This window comes from Arachis hypogaea, chromosome 15 (genome assembly GCF_003086295.3).
Source record: "Arachis hypogaea cultivar Tifrunner chromosome 15, arahy.Tifrunner.gnm2.J5K5, whole genome shotgun sequence".
Classification (NCBI taxonomy): Eukaryota; Viridiplantae; Streptophyta; class Magnoliopsida; order Fabales; family Fabaceae; genus Arachis; species Arachis hypogaea.
In genome coordinates, this window is record NC_092050.1 from 56,420,119 (window position 1) to 56,439,981 (window position 19,863).

The window sequence follows — 19,863 nt, forward strand, 5'->3', positions numbered from 1 at the left end:
GTTTTGACTCATAAAAAACTAGATTTTAAAAATTTTTGAAAAAGTCAAATCTAATTTTCGAAATTTTAAGAGAGAAAAAGGGAAAGATATTTTTTTTGTTTTTTGAATTTTTATGATGAGAGAGAAAAACAAGAAAAATGATGCAATGCATGAAAGTTATGGATCAAAACAATGAATGCATGCAAGAATGCTATGAATGTCAAGATGAACACCAAGAACACTATGAAGATCATGATGAACATCAAGAACACATATTTGAAAAATTTTTAATGCAAAGAAAACATGCAAGACACCAAACTTAGAATTCTTTAATGCTTAGACATAAAGAATTCAGGAATGCATATGAAAAACACCATACAACACAAAACACTAAAATATCAAGATCAAACAAGAAGACTTACCAAGAACAACTTGAAGATCATGAAGAACACTATGAATGCATGAATTTTTGAAAAATGCAAGATGAATATGCAATTGACACCAAACTTTCAACTTGACTCAAGACTCAAACAAGAAACACAAAAAAATATTTTTGATTTTTTATGATTTTCTAATTTTTTTTGTATTTTTATTTTATTTTTTCGAAAATCATTTTGAAAAGAAAAATAAGGATTCCAAAATTTTTAATATGAATTCCAGGAATCTTATGCTCTTTAGTCTAAAGCTCCAATCAAAGGGTCAGGCATGGCTTAATAGCCAGCCAAGTTTTAGTAAAAATATGAGTGTAATTCATTCAATTTTAAGCCAAAACCTCAGTCCAAAAGAATTTAGACATGGCTTCACAGCCAGCCAGGCTTTAGCATGCTTCATGAAACACTAGAATTCATTCTTAAAAATTCTGAAGAAAAATATATTTTTGAAAACATTTTTTTTTTCGAAAACAAAGGAGAAATTTTTAAAAGATTTTTTTGAAAAATTTTTTTTGAAAACTTTTTGAAAAGAAAACGAAAAGAAAGTTACCCAATCTGAGCAACAAGATGAACCGTCAGTTGTCCAAACTCGAACAATCCCTGGCAATGGCGCCAAAAACTTGGTATGCGAAATTGTTACTCAGGTTGTGAATTGTTGTTCGAAATTGATTCCCTGGCAATGGCACCAAAAACGGATGCACAGAACCATGGTCTAAACATATCTTCACAACTTCGCATAACTAACCAGCAAGTGCACTGAATCCCACGGAGATTGTTGGTATGAAGCAAGCTATGGTCACCTTGTAAGTCTCAGTCAGGCGGATATAAAATAGTTATGTAGTTTTCGAAATTTAGTAATAAAAGAAGGATAGAAATACTTATGTAAATCATTGGTGAGAATTTCAGATAAGCGCATGGAGATGCATTCGTTCCTCTGAACCTCCGCTTTCCTGCTGTCTTCATCCAATCAGTCTTACTCCTTTCTATGGCTGACTTTATGTAAGGATGTCACCGGTGCCAATGGCTACTTTCAATCCTCTCGGGAAAATGGTCCAAATGCTCTGTCACAGCACGGCTAATCGTCTGGAGGCATCACCCTTGTCGTTGGTTGCATCCTATTCCTCTCTGTGAAAATGGTCCGATGCGCTGTCACTGCATGGCTAATCATCTTGGAGGTTCTCGATCATACTGGAATAGAATTTACTATCCTTTTGCGTCTGTCACTACGCCCAGCACTCGCAAGTTTGAAGTTCGTCACAGTCATTCAATCCCAGAGTCCTACTCGGAATACCACAGACAAGGTTTAGACTTTCCGGACTCTCATGAATGCCGCCATCAATCTAGCTTATACCACGAAGATTTTGATTAAGATATCTAAGAGATACTCATTCAGTCGAAGGTAGAACGGAAGTGGTTGTCAGGCACGCGTTCATGGGGAATGATGATGATTGTCACGTTCATCACATTCAGGTTGAAGTGCGAATGAATATCTTAGAAGCGAAATAAGATGAATTGAATAGAAAACAGTAGTACTTTGCATTAATCTTTGAGGAACAGCAGAGCTCCACACCTTAATCTATGGAGTGCAGAAACTCTACTGTTGAAAATACATAAGTGATAATGGAGTTCATTGGTCTCAGCCACAGAGGGGAACCGGAGTAACCAAGACTACTATGATCTGAAGATAAAACTCAGGATGTCTAATACAATAGTAAAAAGTCCTATTTATAATAAACTAGCTACTAGGGTTTACAGAAGTAAGTAATTGATGCATAAATCCACTTCCGGGGCCCACTTGGTGTGTGCTTGGGCTGAGCTTGAATGTTACACGTGCATAGGCTCTTTCTGGAGTTGAACACCAGCTTTTGTGCCAGTTTGGGCGTTGAACTCCACTTTGCAGCTTGTTTCTGGCGCTGGACGCCAGAATTGGGTAGAGAGCTGGCGTTGAACGCCAGTTTACGTCATCTAAACTTGGGCAAAGTATGGACTATTATATATTGCTAGAAAGCCCTGGATGTTCACTTTCCAATGCAATTAGAAGCGCGCCATTTTGAGTTCTGTAGCTCCAGAAAATCCATTTTGAGTGCAGGGAGGTCAGAATCTAACAGCATCAGCAGTCCTTCTTCAACCTCTGAATCTGATTTTTGCTCAAGTCCCTCAATTTCAGCCAGAAAATACCTGAAATCACAGAAAAACACACAAACTCATAGTAAATTCCAGAAATGTGAATTTAACATAAAAACTAATGAAAACATCCCTAAAAGTAACTAGATTCTACTAAAAACAATGCCAAAAAGCGTATAAATTATCCGCTCATAGCGTCCTTGGATGCATTTCCAATCTTTGTTTCTTCATGCATTCTCCCCTTTGTATGCTTTTCTACTCATTTCATCCATCCAATACTTGCCTTATAAATCTGAAATTACTCAACACACACATCAAGGCATCGAATGGAATTAAATTGAATCAAAATTACCAATTTAAGGTCTAAAAAGCATGTTTTTACACTTAAGCAAAATTCAAGGGAGAATTACAAAACCATGCCATTTCATTGAATAAATGTGGAAAAAGGTGGTAAAATCCCCAAAAATAAGCACAAGTTAAATCACCAAATCGGGGTTTATCATTCAACCCCTTAGGGGCCTCTATTAACAAGGTGGCTGCTTGGGTACGACTCCCAAACCTCCCCTTGGAATACTATGACAAAAATTTCTTAGGGATAGTAGGAGATCAGATAGAAAAAACTCTCATGGTGGATATGAACATGACTAACCAATCGAGAGGTAAATTTGCAATACTCTGCGTTGAGCTTGATCTAACGGCAGTTACTATTACATTGAGTATGAAGGGTTACACATGATATGCTTTGCGTGTGGGAGATTTGGTCCTGTGAAGGAGGAGTATTCACATAAGGTGGCAGAGACTCTACAGAACAAGGCAGGTTGTGGGAGTGAAAATAACTCTGGCCAATATGGACATGCGGAGGGGATGCAGGTAGGCCCTGTTAGAAGGGGAATAGAAACTGAAAATAATAAGGATAAAGAGGTCATTATGGGGATTCAAATTTTGGTGTCTGGATAATTGTCCAGAAGTAGAAACGGACAAAGAGAAACCTAAGGAAAAAGAGGGTACGAATGGGGATAGTGGGCACAGGAAAAGGGGAACAATGGCAGAAAGGAGGTAATGGAAGGAAGTATCAGGTATGATGGTTTGGTGGTTGAGGATTCGGGGGACTACATGGAGACAAATAAGCAGAAGGATAATCAATCGACATCATTGGAAGATGCGCCAGCAGGAGGTTCTCCAAAAGAATTTCTTACTGGGGGCAACTAAGAAGAGCTATATCCTTAACCAAAACCTAACAATCAGAGCCCAATAATATAGGCCCAACTTTGACAATCAATATGGCAGCCAGCCCAAAAAGAAAAGCACACAATTGCCCTTGTCCACCAAGTAGCCCAACAACAGAAGTACCTTAGAACCTATCTGACTCAATCCATAGAACCCCTTTTGAACTTGATCCAAGCCTTCTAATCTCCAGCCAAGCCTTATGGAACTGAATAAGGAGGACACTATGGTGATGGAGACACCATTTGTAACAAAAGATGACCCAAAACCACCAGACTCATCTGGACCAAAGTTTTCTGGATCAAGCCTTGAAGAAGTCATGGCCGAGGGGACCATAGCGGTGATAGAGTAGGGGAAGGAGGAAGCCCCCAAGGAGGGGCAAATGGAATTGACCTAACTTGGACCTAGTCATTGATGTGTATGCCTATTGGGCCACCTTTTACAACTTTGTCATAATGATTAGTTTTTCTTGGAATTTCAGAGGGGTTATGAGCCCAAAAATCACAAAAGCTCTAAAGGATTATTGTCTTCTATACAAGCTAGACAATTTAGCTATTCAAGAGACTAGGTGTGAGGAAATAGTTGCCAAGAAATCCATTAGGAGAGAAGGTTTTAATAATTCCATTATTATTGATACAGATAGGTTTTCTAGTAGAATTTGATTGATGTGGAACAAGCCAAACATCCAGATTCAAGAGAACAGCAGATATAGTCAAGCTTTTCATGTTAGAGTTCTGGAGGATGGGAGTATGTGGAGCCTTACAATTGTTTATGTCCGTCCACAAGAAGCAAGACGAAAGAAAGTGTGGGAGTACCTGAGAAGTATTGCTAGTAATATTCAGAGCCCTTGGTTGATTTGTGGGGACTTCAACGACATTGGCGATTGGTGAACGAATCCCCATACTTTCGTACAACTGTACCAGCAAGTGCACTGGGTCGTCCAAGTAATACCTGAGTGAGTTAGGGTTGATCCCACGAGATTTGGATTGATAGAGTGAAAAAGGTCTAATATAATAGGGTTCTAATACTTTATGAATTAAATGGAATCAGTAACAGGAATATCGTTGAGGATTGGAGTTGCTTTGTCTTTCTGAATTAACTCTGGTAGTACTATTTCCTTTGCTTGTGAGTGATTTCTTCAATGGCAGGCTGTATGTGATTGACGCTGGTTTGAGCAGCCACCAATGCTCCTCTAGATCTGAACCCCAGGGTTAGTGCGGGTCCATTCTAATTGAGGGTGAAGCTCCTGCAGTTCATTCTCCTTGATGGTCCTACTCAAAACGCTACAGACAAGGTCGAATCTTCCGGATCGGAGGAATTCTGCGCCTTTGGTTCTAGCCTCTACCACAGAGACCCTAATCTCCCTGTAAATCGGCTGAACTGATGTCTCGAGAAGTCCCCAACGAAGTCCTGGATTAGCCGTCTGAGAGACGTATAAACTTAGCTGTTGGTTCACGCTTTCTAGCCACGTATTCACACGAACCCAAGTAGACGCGGGTGTTTGTTAGGCACGTTCATCTTAGTATGATGAACAGAGCTAATTGTCACTGATCATCCTATTCACCATGTTGAAGAACGAATATACATCTTAGAAATAAATCAAACACGGATCGAAGAGAAACAGTAATACTTTTATTAATTCATAGGACTCAATAGGACTCCTCCCCTCAATCTAGGAGGTTTATAAACTCATACTGAAAGGAAAATACAATGGTAAAAATGTGTATAGTATGTAAAAAGGTCAAAGAAGGTTTTAATAACATAAATGTAATCCCTTAAATACTAAATAAATGACTAGTAAGGGTAAAACTATCTTATTAGTTCTAAAATCCACTTCTGGAGCCCACTTGGTGAGTGTTTCGGCTGAGCTTTGATGAGATCCACATGCTATGAGGCTCCTAGGGCATTGAACGCTGGCTAGGGGGTCCTCTCTGGGCGTTTGGACGCTGGGCTCCGCTCTTTGGGCGCTGGACGCGTGGAAAGGGGCAGGAAGCTGATGTTGGACGCAAGTTTTGGGCCTTTAAATCTGAAGCAAAGTATAGACTATTATATATTGCTAGAAAACTCTGGAAGTCAGATTTCCATAGCCGTTGAGAATGCTCCATTTGGACTTCTGTAGCTCGAGAAAAGGTCCTCCGAGTGCAAGGAGGTCAGATCCAGACAGCATCTGCAGTGCTTTCTCTGTCTCTGAATCAGACTTTTGCTCCAGCTCCTCAATATTAGCCAGAAAATACATGAAATTGCACAAAAACACAAAAAGTCATAGTAGAATCCAAAAATGTAAATTTAACACTAAAAGTTACAAAAAATTAATAAAAACTAAACAAAACACACTAAAAACTATATGAAAATGATGCCAAAAAGCGTATAAAATATCCGCTCATCACAACACCAAGCTTAAACAGTTGCTTGTCCCCAAGCAACCAAAAACACAATAGGATAAAAAAAATTAAGATACAATAAATTTCTAAGTTTCCAATGAAGCTTAGTTACAATTAGATGAGCGTGACTTAGTTGCTTTTTGCTTCTGAATAGTTTTGGCATCTCACTATACATTGAAACTCAGAATGGTTGGCATCTTTAGGAACTTAGAATCCAAATGATATTATTGACTCTCCTAGTTAAGTTATTTTTGATTCTTGAACACAGCTTTTAGAGTCTTGGCCGTGACCCTAAGCACTTTGTTTTCCAATATTACCACCGGATACATAAATGCCACAGACACTTTATCTGGGTGAACCTTTTCAGATTGAGATTCAGCTTTGCTAGAATCCCCAGATAGAGGTGTCCAGAGTTCTTATGCACACTCTTTTTACTTTTGGACCACGACTTTAACCGCTCAGTCTCAAGCTTTTCACTTGACACCTTCAGGCCACAAGCACATGGTTAGGGACAACTTGGTTGAGCCGCTTAGGCCAGGATTTTATTCCTTTAGGCCCTCCTATCCATTAATACTCAAAGGCTTGGGTCCTTTTACCCTTGTCTTTTGGTTTAAAGGGTTATTGGCTTTTTCAATCTGCCCTCCTTTTCCTGCATTTTTGGGTAGTAATGGATTTTTCTGCTTTATTTATTTTCTTCTTTTTTTTTCGCCATTTTTTCTTTCTTTTTGCATGCATATGTAATTTTTTTTCTTTTGCAACAAGATTTTTCTTTTTGCTACTTTTTCTTGCTTCAAGAATCAATTTTCAGATTTTTCAGATTATCAATAATACTTTTTCTTTTTCCTTATTCTTTCAAGAGCCAACATTCTAAATTTTTAACTTCAAATATGCACTGTTTATTCATACATACAGAAAACAAAAGCAATGCCACCACATCAACATAATTAAACTATTCTTATTTTAAACTTGAAATTCATGTATCTCTGAATTCTTTTCAAAAAAATTTCTTTTAAGCAAGGTGAGAGATATATGGAACATCTTACAACTTTAAGACATCAATGCAAATGATCATGCAATAAGAACAAGAAAAAAATAACATAACAGAAAAATAGAAAAGGAAAGGAAGTAAAAGAAAACGAGTCCACCTTTAATGGTGGCCGCTAGTGCTCCTCCATGAGGATCCAATGTGATGCTTGATCTCTTCTATATCACTCCTTTGCCTTTGTTGTTCTTCCCTCATAGCCCTTTGGTCCTCCCTTATGGCTCTTTGATCTTCTTTTATTTCATTGAGTGTGATGGAGTGCTGATAAACGCCAATTTTGTGGTTTATCTTGTACTTAATTTGGGAGATTATATCACCTTTTCCCATATTTATTCAATGAAATAGCATGGTTTTGCAATTCTCCCTTGATTTGTGCTTAAATGTGAAAACATGCTTTTTAGGCCTTAAAATAGCTAAATTCAATTCACTTTAATTCCATTCGATGCCTTGATGTATTTATTGAGTGATTTCAGGTTCATAGGGCAAGTATTGGATGGAAGAAGTGAGGAGAAAAGCATGCAAAGTGGGAGAACTCATGAAGAAATGAAGGAACCGTAAAGCTATCAAGTCCCACCTCTTCACACTCAATCGACCATAACTTGAGCTACATAGGTTCAAATGAGGCGGTTCCAGTTGCGTTGGATAGCTAACATCTGGGGCTTTGGAATGATATGAATTTTGCCATATGTTACTTCGCGTTCAGGGGTGCACACGCGCCATGTACGCGTGTGCGCCAATGCTGCTCGTGGCCCACTAAAGTAAAATCGCCCCTAGTGATTTCTGAAGCACTTTGGGCCCAACCCAACTCATTTCTAATGCTATTTCATGCAGAATTCAAGCTTGGGCAAAGGGAGAGCAATTGTTTGGTAGTATAGCATCATGTAGGTTAGTTTCTAGAGAGAGAAGCTCACTCTTCTCTCTAGAATTATTAGGTTAGGATAATCCATCTTAGATCTAGGCATGATTTCTTGATTTCATCTTGTTTCTTTTCCAATGTCTTGTTTCTACGACTCTATTCTTCTTAGTTCTCTTTTCAATTTTACTTTTATGTCTCTTTATGTTTATGAATATTCATGTTGGATCTTATTTACATTTAGTGAAATTTAATGTTAATGTTCTTTTAATTGATGATTTGAATTGTTGATTTACTTTTCTTGCAATTGGTAGTTGATAGATTTTACTATTTCTTGTCATTTATTATGCTTTCCTTTTATGCCTTCCAAGTGTTTGATAAAATGCTTGGTTGGATGTTAGAGTAGATTTTGAGCATTCTTGGCTTGGAAAGAGTAATTAGGTAATCTTGAGTCATGAAAACCCAACTTATGTTGGAGATCTAGAGTTGTTAGTTAGTATCATTTTCAATGACACTAATCTTTTGCTAATTCAATTAGTGAGTTGATTAGAACTTTTGATTTGAGATTAACTAGTCTTTTTTGACTTTCTCTCATAGATGATAACTTACACCTTCTTCCAATGTTGGAGATGACGTAATAGGATAAATTCTTGTTTATATTTGTGACATGATTAATTAGTCTTGTTTGACATTCTCCCTATGTGAAGATGACATGATACCTTCTTCTGTTTGTTGGAGTTGACTAAATAAGATGAATTAATCAATGTATGACTAGGATAGAAAGCCTATGATCACAATTCTTGCCATGAATGTCTCTCTTTATTACTTGCTTTATTTAGTTACTTGCTTGATTTACTCTTCTTGTCATTTAAATTCTTATCCATTTACTTCCTTGTCCTTTTATCAATCATACCCCTTGTTCCTTCATAGCCAATAATCATTCACTTCATTGCAATTCCTCGTGAGACGACCCGGAGTCCAAATACTCCGGTTAATTCTTATTTGGGGTTTGTACATGTGACAACCTAAATTTAATTTGAAGCGAGAGTTGTTTATTGGTTTGGAGCTATACTTGCAACGTAAATATTTTGTGAAATTCCTTACCCACAACAATTTTCGCAATCAAATTAATGGCGCCGTTGTCGGGGAGTTGTAATGGTGTTCTATTATTGGTTATTGTATATGTGTGAATATTGTAAATAGGTTTACCTTTTGCTTCTTTGTTAGTTTTTGCTAGTTTTAGGATTTAATTTTCTTGCTTCTTATTTGATTTTGTTTTCATTTTCTCTTGCTATCATGAATTTTCACTTTGGCTATGAGTTTAGTTCTAACTATGTTGTAGGAAATGAGAGCTTCAATGAGGATGTGTATCAAGGATGGGACAATCAAAGGTGGGAGGAGCCATAAGTATATGATCAATACTCATGGCAACAACCTCCACCAATGCACTATGAAGAAGAGCCATTCTATGATTCATATCAATCTAATGGCTATGGTGAATCCCCTTGTGACTTTCAAGAACCACCACCATAACCACCACCATATGTCTATGAGCCATATCCCCAACATAACCCTCAACCATACTCACAAGCCCTTTCTTACCAACTATCTTCATATGACCCTAATCCATATCCATCCTACCAATAATCATATGAGCCATATGAACCACACATAGAGCCACCACTACTCCAACATCAACATTTTCAAGAGCCGCCTGATGAGCGGATAATTTATACGCTTTTTGGCATTGTTTTCAGTATGTTTTTAGTAGAATCTAGCTACTTTTAGGGATGTTTTCATTAGTTTTTATGTTAAATTCACATTTCTGGAATTTACTATGAGTTTGTGTGTTTTTCTGTGATTTCAGGTATTTTCTGGCTGAAATTGAGGGACTTGAACAAAAATCAGATTCAGAGGTTGAAGAAGGACTGCTGATGCTGTTGGATTCTGACATCCCTGCACTCAAAGTGGATTTTCTGGGGCTACAGAACTCCAAATGGCGAGCTTCCAATTGTGTTGGAAAGTAGACATCCAGGGCTTTTCAGCAATATATAATAGTCTATACTTTGGCCGAGTTTAGATGACGTAAAAGGGTGTTGAACGCCAGTTCTACGCTGCTGTCTGGAGTTAAACGCCAGAAGCACGTCACAAACCAGAGTTGAACGCCAGAAATACGTTACAACCTGGCGTTCAACTCCAGAAAGAGCCTCTGCACGTGTAACATTCAAGCTCAGCCCAAACACACACCAAGTGGTCCCCGGAAGTGGATTTATACATCAATTACTTACTTCTGTAAACCCTAGTAACTAGTTTAGTATAAATAGGACTTTTTACTATTGTATTTGATATCTTTTGATCATTTTTAGATCTCTAGACCTCCATGGGAGGCTGGCCACTCGGCCATGCTTACCCTATATTCACTTATGTATTTTCAAACGGTAGAGTTTCTACACTCCATAGATTAAGGTGTGGAGCTCTGCTGTTCCTCAAAGATTAATGCAAAGTACTACTGTTTTTCTATTCAATTCAACTTATTCCGCTTCTAAGATATTCATTCGCACTTCAACCTGAATGTGATGAACGTGACAATCATCATCATTCCCTATGAACGCATGCCTAATAACCACTTCTGTTCTACCTTAGATTGAATGAGTATCTCTTGGATCTCTTAATCAGAATCTTCGTGGTATAAGCTAGATTGATGGCGGCATTCATGAGAGTCCGGAAAGTCTAAACCTTGTCTGTGGTATTCCGAGTAGGACTCTGGGATTGAATGACTGTGACGAACTTCAAACTCGCGAGTGCTGGGCGTAGTGACAGACGCAAAAGGAGGGTGAATCCTATTCCAATATGATCGAGAACCTCAGATGATTAGCCGTGCTGTGACAGAGCATTTGGACCATTTTCACAAGAGGATAGGATGCAGCCATTGGCAAGGGTGATGCCTCCAGACGATTAGCCATGCAGTGACAGCGCATCGGACCATTTTCCAGAGAGGATAAAAAGTAGCCATTGACAACGGTGATGTCCTTACATAAAGCCAGCCATGGAAAGGAGTAAGACTGATTGGATGAAGACAGCGGGAAAGCAGAGATTCAGAGGAACGAAAGCATCTCTATATGCTTATCTGAAATTCTCACCAATGAATTACATAAGTGTTTCTATCCCTATTTTCTATCTATTTATTATTTATGTTTGAAAACTCCATAACTATTTTATATCCGCCTGACTGAGATTTACAAGGTGACCATAGCTTGCTTCATACCAACAATCTCCGTGGGATCGACCCTTACTCACGTAAGGTTTATTACTTGGACGACCCAGTGCACTTGCTGGTTAGTTGTATCGAAGTTGTGAATGAAAAACAATTTATTAAGACGTGCGTACAGAGTTTTTGACGCCGTTGCCTGAGATCACAATTTCGTGCACCAAGTTTTTGGCGCCGTTGCCGGGGATGGTTCGAGTTTGAACAACTGACGGTTCATCTTGTTGCTCAGATTAGGTAATTTTCTTTTTGTTTTATTTTCAAAAATTTTTCAAAAACCTTTCAAAAATTTCTCATCTGTTTTCGAAAAAAAAAATCTTTTCAAAAATATATTTTTCTTCAGAATTTTTAAGAATGAATTCTAGAGTTTCATGAAGCATGTTGAAGCTTGGCTGGCTGTAAAGCCATGTCTAATTCTTTTGGATAGGGGCTTCCAACCATCAGCATAGAGGCAGGTTAATTTGTATGTCAGCTGTGGCATGTCTGAGTTACATACTAAAGCTTGGCTGGCTATTAAGCCATGCCTAACCCTCAGATTGGAGCTTTAGAATAATAGTGCAAGATTCCTGGAATTCATATTAAAAATTTTGGAATTCTTATTTTTCTTTTTCAAATGATTTTCGAAAAAAAAAATTTTAAAAGAAAATCCAAAAAAAAAAATCATAAAAATAAAAAATATTTCATGTTTCTTGTTTGAGTCTTGAGTCAAGTTGAAAGTTTGGTGTCAATTGCATATTCATCTTGCATTTTTCAAAAAATTCATGCATTCATAGTGTTCTTCATGATCTTCAAGTTGTTCTTGGTAAGTCTTCTTGTTTGATCTTGATGTTTTCATGTTTTGTGTCTTTTCTTGTTTTTCATATGCATTCTTGAATTCTTAGTGCCTAAGCATTAAAGATTTCTAAGTTTGGTGTCTTGCATGTTTTCTTTGCATTAAAAATTTTTCAAAAATATGTTCTTGATGTTCATCATGATCTTCAAAGTGTTCTTGGTGTTCATCTTGACATTCATAGCATTCTTGCATGCATTCATTGTTTTGATCCAAAATTTTCATGCATTGCATCATTTCCATGTTTTTCTCTCTCATTATTAAAAATTCAAAAATAAAAAAAATGTCTTTCCCTTTTTCTCTCATAAAATTCGAAAATTTGAGTTGACTTTTTCAAAAAATTATTAAAATCTAGTTGTTTTCTATGAGTCAAATCAAATTTTCAAATTTTATCTTTTTCAAAATCTTTTTCAAAAATCAAATCTTTTTCATTTTTCTTATCTATTTTCGAAAATTTCAAAAAAATATTTTTCAAAAATATTTTTCTTACTTTTACATCATATTTTCGAAAATAACATAATCAATTAATGTTTTGATTCAAAAATTTTAAGTTTGTTACTTGCTTGCTAAGAAAGATTCAAACTTTGAGTTCTAGAATCATATCTTGTGATTTGTTTTGAATCAAGTCATTAATTGTGATTTTAAAAATCAAATCTTTTTCAAAACTAATTTCAATCATATCTTTTCAAAAATATCTCTTTATCTTATCTTTTTCAAAATTTGATTTTAAAATATCCTTTCTAACTTCTTATCTTCTTATCTTTTCAAAATTGATTTTTAAATTTGTTTCAACTAACAAACTAACTTTTTGTTTGTTTCTTATCTTTTTCAAAACTACCTAACTAACTCTCTCTCTCTCTAATTTTCGAAAATATCTTCCCTCTTTTTCAAAATTTCTTTTTAATTAACTAATTATTTTCATTTTTGATTTTAATTCTCGAAAATTACTAACCTTTTTCAAAAACTATTTTCGAAAATCACTAACTCTTTTTCAAAAAAATTATTTTCGAAAATTCTCTCTCTCTTATCTCCTTCTATTTGTTTATTCATCTACTAACACTTCATCTCACCCAAATTCGAACCCCCTCTTCCATCTGTGTTCGAATTTTTTTCTTCTTCTTTTCTTCCACTCACACATGGACCTCTATACTGTGGTAAAAAAGATCCCTATTATTATTATTTTTCTGTCCCTCTTTTTCATATGAGCAGGAGCAAAGACAAGAATATTCTTGTTGAAGCAGATCCAGAACCTGAAAGAACTCTGAAAAGGAAACTAAGAGAAGCTAAATTACAACAATCCAGCAAGCACCTTTCAGAAATTTTCGAACAAAAAGAGGAGATGGCAGCCGAAAATAATAATAATGCAAGGAGGATGCTTGGTGACTTTACTGCACCTAATTCCAATTTACAAGGAAGAAGCATCTCCATTCCTGCCATTGGAGCAAACAATTTTGAGCTGAAACCTCAATTAGTTTCTCTGATGCAGCAGAACTGCAGGTTTCATGGACTTCCATCTGAAGATCCGTTTCAGTTCTTAACTGAATTCTTGCAGATATGTGATACTGTTAAGAATAATGGAGTAGATCCTGAAGTCTACAGGCTCATGCTTTTCCCTTTTGCTGTGAGAGACAGAGCTAGAATATGGTTGGACTCTCAACCTAAGGATAGCCGGAACTCTTGGGATACACTGGTCAAGGCTTTCTTAGCCAAGTTCTTTCCTCCTCAAAAGCTGAGTAAGCTTAGAGTGGATATTCAGACCTTCAGATAGAAAGAAGGTGAATCCCTCTATGAAGCTTGGGAGAGATACAAAGAACTGACCAAAAAGTGTCCCTCTGACATGCTTTCAGAATGGACCATCCTGGACATATTCTATGATGGTCTGTCTAAATTAGCTAAAATGTCATTGGATACCTCTGCAGGTGGATCCATTCACTTAAAGAAAATGCCTGCAGAAGCTCAAGAACTCATTGACATGGTTGCTAATAACCAGTTCACGTACACTTCTGAGAGGAATCCTGTGAGTAATGGGACGCCTATGAAGAAGGGAGTTCTTGAAATTGATACTCTGAATGCCATACTGGCTCAGAATAAAATATTGACTCAGCAAGTCAATATGATTTCTCAGAGTCTGAATGGAATGCAAGCTGCATCCAACAGTACTCAAGAGGCATCTTCTGAAGAAGAAGCTTATGATCCTGAGAACCCTGCAATAGCAGAGGTAAATTATATAGGTAAACCTTATGGAAACACCTATAACCCCTCATGGAGAAATCACCTAAATCTCTCATAGAAGGATCAACAAAAGCCTCAACAAGGCTTTAATAATGGTGGAAGAAATAGGTTTAACAATAGTAAACCTTTTCCATCATCCACTCAGCAACAGACAGAGAACTCTGAACAAAATACCTCTAATTTAGCAAACTTAGTCTCTGATCTATCTAAGGCCACTGTAAGTTTCATGAATGAAACAAGGTCCACCATTAGAAATTTAGAGGCACAAGTGGGCCATCTGAGTAAAAGGATCACTGAAATCCCTCCTAGTACTCTCTCAAGCAATACAGAAGAAAATCCAAAAGCAGAGTGCAAGGCCATTGACATAGTCAACACGGCCGAACCTGGAGAGGAAGGGGAGGACGTAAATCCCAGTGAGGAAGACCTCCTGGGACGTCCAGTGATCAATAAGGAGTTTCCCTTTGAGGAACCAAAGGAATCTGAGACTCATCTAGAGACCATAGAGATTCCATTAAACCTCCTTATGCCCTTCATGAGCTCTGATGAGTATTCCTCTTCTAAAGAAAATGAGGATGTTAGTGAAGAGCAAGTTGCCAAGTACCTTGGTGCAATCATGAAGCTGAATGCCAAATTATTTGGTATTGAGACTTGGGAAGATGAACCTCCCTTGTTCACCAATGAACTAAGTGACCTGGATTAACTGACATTGCCTCAGAAGAAACAGGATCCTGGAAAGTTCGTAATACCTTGTACCATAGGCAACATGATCTTTGAAGAGGCTCTGTGTGACCTTGGTTCAGGGATAAACCTCATGCCCCTCTCTGTAATAGAGAAACTGGGAATTTTTGGGGTGCAAGCTACTAAAATCTCATTAGAGATGGCAGACAATTCAAGAAAACAGGCTTATGGACAAGTAGAGGACATGTTAGGAAAGGTTGAAGGCCTTTACATCCCTGCTGATTTCATAATCCTTGATACTAGGAAGGATGAGGATGAATCCATCATCCTTGGAAGACCTTTCCTAGCCACAGCAAGAGCTGTGATTGATGTTGACAGAGGTGAATTAGTCCTTCAATTGAATGAGGACTCCCTTGTGTTTACAACTCAAGGTTACCCTTCTGTAAACATGGAAAAGAAGCACAGTATGCTTCTCTCAAAACAGAGTCAACCAGAGCCCCCACAGTCAAACTCTAAGTTTGGTGTTGGGAGGCCACAACCAAACTCTAAGTTTGGTGTTGAACTCCCATATCCAAACTCTAAGTTTGGTGTTGGGAAGTCTCAACAATGCTCTGAACATCTGTGAGGCTCCATGAGAGCCCATTGTCAAGCTATTGACATTAAAGAAGCACTTGTTGGGAGGCAACCCAATTTTTATTTATCTAATTTTATTTTTCTTGTTCTTTCATGTTTTATTAGGTTCATGATCATGCGGAGTCACAAAATAAATATAAAAATTGAAAACGGAATCAAAAATAGCAGAAGAAAAATCACACCCTGGAGGAAGACCTTACTGGCGTTTAAACGCCAGTAAGAAGCATCTGGCTGGCGTTCAACGCCAGAACAGAGCATGGTTCTGGCGCTGAATGCCTAAAATTGGCAGCATCTGGGCGTTTGAATGCCAGAATTGCACCCTGGAAAAGAGCTGGCGCTGAACACCCAGAACAAGCATGGTTCTGGCGTTCAACGCCAGAAATGGGCAACAAATGGGCGTTCAAAGCCCAGAACAAGCACCAATCTGGCGCTGAACGCCCAGAGTTGTGTGCAAGGGCATTTTGCATGCCTAATTTGGTGCAAATTTGTAAATCCTTGAACACCTCAGGATCTGTGGACCCCACAGGATCCCCACCTACCTCCACTCACATCTTCTCACCCCTCTTTCACACAATCCCATAAACACTCTTCCCCGAAACTCTTCACCAATCACCTCAATCTCTCTTCCCTATAACCACTTCACCACTCACATCCATCCACTCTTCCCCATAAACCTACCTCATAAACCCCACCTACCTTCAAAATTCAAAATCAATTTCCCACCCAAAACCCACCCTTATGGCCAAATACACCCCTCCCCCCTCTCCTCTATATTTTCTTCTTCTTCTTCATCTATTATTTCTTCTCTTGCTCGAGGGCAAGCAATATTCTAAGTTTGGTGTGGTAAAAACATAAGCTTTTTGTTTTTCCATTACCATTGATGGCACCCAAGACCGAAGAATCCTCTAGAAAAGGGAAAGGGAAGACAAAAGCTTCCACCTCCGAGTCATGGGAGATGGAAAGATTCATCTCCAAAGCTCATCAAGACCACTTCTATGATGTTGTGGTCAAGAAGAAGGTGATCCCCGAGGTCCCTTTCAAGCTCAAGAAGAATGAGTATCCGGAGATCTGACATGAAATCCAAAGAAGAGGTTGGGAAGTTCTAACAAACCCCATCCAACATGTCGGCATCCTAATGGTTTAAGAGTTCTATGCCAATGCATGGATCACTAGGAACCATGATCAAAGTAATAACCCAAACCCAAAGAATTATATTACAATGGTTCAGGGGAAATACTTAGATTTTAGTCCGAAAAATGTGAGGTTGGCGTTTAACTTGCCTATGATGCAAGGAGATGCACGCCCCTACACTAGAAGGGTCAACTTTAATCAAAGGTTGGACCAAGTCCTCATGGACATATGTGTGGAAGGAGCTCAATGGAAGATTGACTCCAAAGGCAAGCCGGTTCAACTAAGAAGACTGGACCTCAAGCCTGTGGCTAGAGGATGGTTGGAGTTTATCCAACGCTCCATCATCCCCACTAGCAATCGATCTGAAGTTACTGTGGATCAGGCCATCATGATTTATAACATCATGATTGGAGAGGAAGTAGAAGTTCATGAAGTCATCTCCCTTGAATTCTACAAAATAGCCGAAAAGCCCTCTCCTGGGGCAAGGCTAGCTTTTCCTCATCTTATTTGCCATCTATGTTACTCAGCTGGAGCTTTCATAGAAGGAGACATTCCCATTGAGGAAGAGAAGCCCATCACTAAGAAAAGGATGGAGCAAGCAAGAGAGCCCATTCATGGATCTCAAGAGACGCATGAAGCTCATCACCATGAGATCCCGGAGATGCCTCAAATGCATTTTCCTCCACAACACTATTGGAAGCAAATCAACACCTCCCTAGGAGAATTAAGTTCCAACATGGGACAATTAAGGGTAGAACATCAAGAGCACTCCATCATCCTTCATGAAATAAGAGAAGATCAAAAAGCAATGAGGGAGGAGCAACAAAGACAAGAAAGAGACATAGAAGAGCTCAAGGACATCATTGGTTCCTCAAGAAGGAAACGCCACCATCACTAAGGTGGACTCATTCCTTGTTCTTACATTCTCTGTTTTTCATTTTCTCTATGTTAAGTGCTTATCCATGTTTTTGTCTTCATTACATGATTATTAGTACTTAGTAACTTTGTCTTAAAGTTATGAATATCCTATGAATCCATCACCTCTCTTAAATGAAAAATGTTTTAATTCAAAAGAACAAGAAGTACATGAGGTTCGAATTCATCCTTGAACTTAGTTTAATTATATTGATGTGGTGACAATGCTTCTTGTTTTCTGAATGAATGCTTGAATAGTGCATATGTCTTTTGAAGTTGTTGTTTAAGAATGTTAAATATGTTGGCTCTTGAAAGAATGATGATAAGGAGACATGTTATTTGATGATCTGAAAAATCATAAAAATTATTCTTGAAGCAAGAAAAAGCAGCAAAAAACAAAGCTTGCAGAAAAAAAAATAGCGAAAAAAATAGAAAAAAAAAGAAGAAAAAAAGAGAAAAAGCAAGCAGAAAAAGCCAAAAGCTCTTAAACCCAAGAGGCAAGAGCAAAAATCCAATAACCCTTAAAACCAAAAGGCAAGGGTAATAAAAAGGATCCCAAGGCTTTGAGCATCAGTGGATAGGAGGGCCTAAAGGAATAAAATCCTGGCCTAAGCGGCTAAACCAAGCTGTCCCTAACCATGTGCTTGTGGCGTGTAGGTGTCAAGTGAAAACTTGAGACTGAGCGGTTAAAGTCAAGGTCCAAAGCAAAAGAAGAGTGTGCTTAAGAACCCTGGACACCTCTAATTAGGGACTTTAGCAGAGCTGAGTAACAATCTGAAAAGGTTCACCCAACTATGTGTCTGTGGCATTTATGTATCCGGTGGTAATACTAGAAAACAAAGTGCTTAGGGCCACGGCCAAGACTCATAAAATAGCTGTGTTCAAGAGTCATCATACTGAACTAGGAGAATCAATAACACTATCTGAACTCTGAGTTCCTATAGATGCCAATCATTCTGAACCTCAATGGATAAAGTGAGATGCCAAAACTATTCAAGAGGCAAAAAGCTACAAGTCCCGCTCATCTGATTGGAGCTATGTTTCATTGATAGTTTGGAATTTATAGTATATTCTCTTCTTTTTATCCTATTTGATTTTCAGTTGCTTGGAGACAAGCAACAATTTAAGTTTGGTGTTGTGATGAGCAGATAATTTATACGCTTTTTGGCATTTTTTTAGTATGTTTTTAGTAGAATCTAGTTACTTTTAGGGATGTTTTCATTAGTTTTTATGTTAAATTCACATTTCTGGACTTTACTATGAGTTTTTATGTTTTTCTGTGATTTCAGGTATTTTCTGACTGAAATTGAGGGACTTGAGCAAAAATCAGATTCAGAGGTTGAAGAAGGACTGCTGATGCTGTTGGATTCTGACCTCCCTGCACTCTAAGTGGATTTTCTGGAGCTACAGAACTTAAAATGGCGCACTTCCAATTGCGTTGGAAAGTAGACAACCAGGGCTTTCCAGCAATATATAATAGTCCATACTTTGGCCGAGTTTAGATGACGTAAAAGGGCGTTGAACGCCAGTTCTACGCTGCTGTCTAGAGTTAAACGCCAGAAACACGTCACAAACCAGAGTTGAACGCCAGAAATACGTTTCAACCTGGCGTTCAACTCCAGAAAGAGCCTCTGCACGTGTAACATTCAAGCTCAGCCCAAACAAACACCAAGTGGGCCCCGGAAGTGGATTTATGCATCAATTACTTACTTCTGTAAATCCTAGTAACTAGTTTAGTATAAATAGGACTTTTTACTATTGTATTTGACATCTTTTGATCATTTTTAGATCTCTAGACCTCCATGGGAGGCTGGCCACTCGGCCATGCTTACCCTATATTCACTTATGTATTTTCAAACAGTAGAGTTTCTACACTCCATAGATTAAGGTGTGGAGCTCTGCTGTTCCTCAAAGATTAATGCAAAGTACTACTGTTTTTCTATTCAATTCAACTTATTCCGCTTCTAAGATATTCATTCGCACTTCAACCTGAATGTGATGAACGTGACAATCATCATCATTCCCTATGAACGCGTGCCTAACAACCACTTCTGTTCTACCTTAGATTGAATGAGTATCTCTTGGATCTCTTAATCAGAATCTTCGTGGTATAAGCTAGATTGATGGCGGCATTCATGAGAGTCCG

At 38.1% G+C, this 19,863-nt stretch overlaps 1 non-coding gene across 1 annotated transcript; it reads right to left on the minus strand.

Moving 5' to 3' along the window:
• Positions 1 to 13,863: 13,863 nt before the first annotated feature.
• Positions 13,864 to 13,971, minus strand: LOC112752224 (small nucleolar RNA R71). The gene has a single exon (XR_003176669.1). It is a non-coding gene; the product is annotated as a small nucleolar RNA R71 (small nucleolar RNA).
• Positions 13,972 to 19,863: the final 5,892 nt, after the last annotated feature.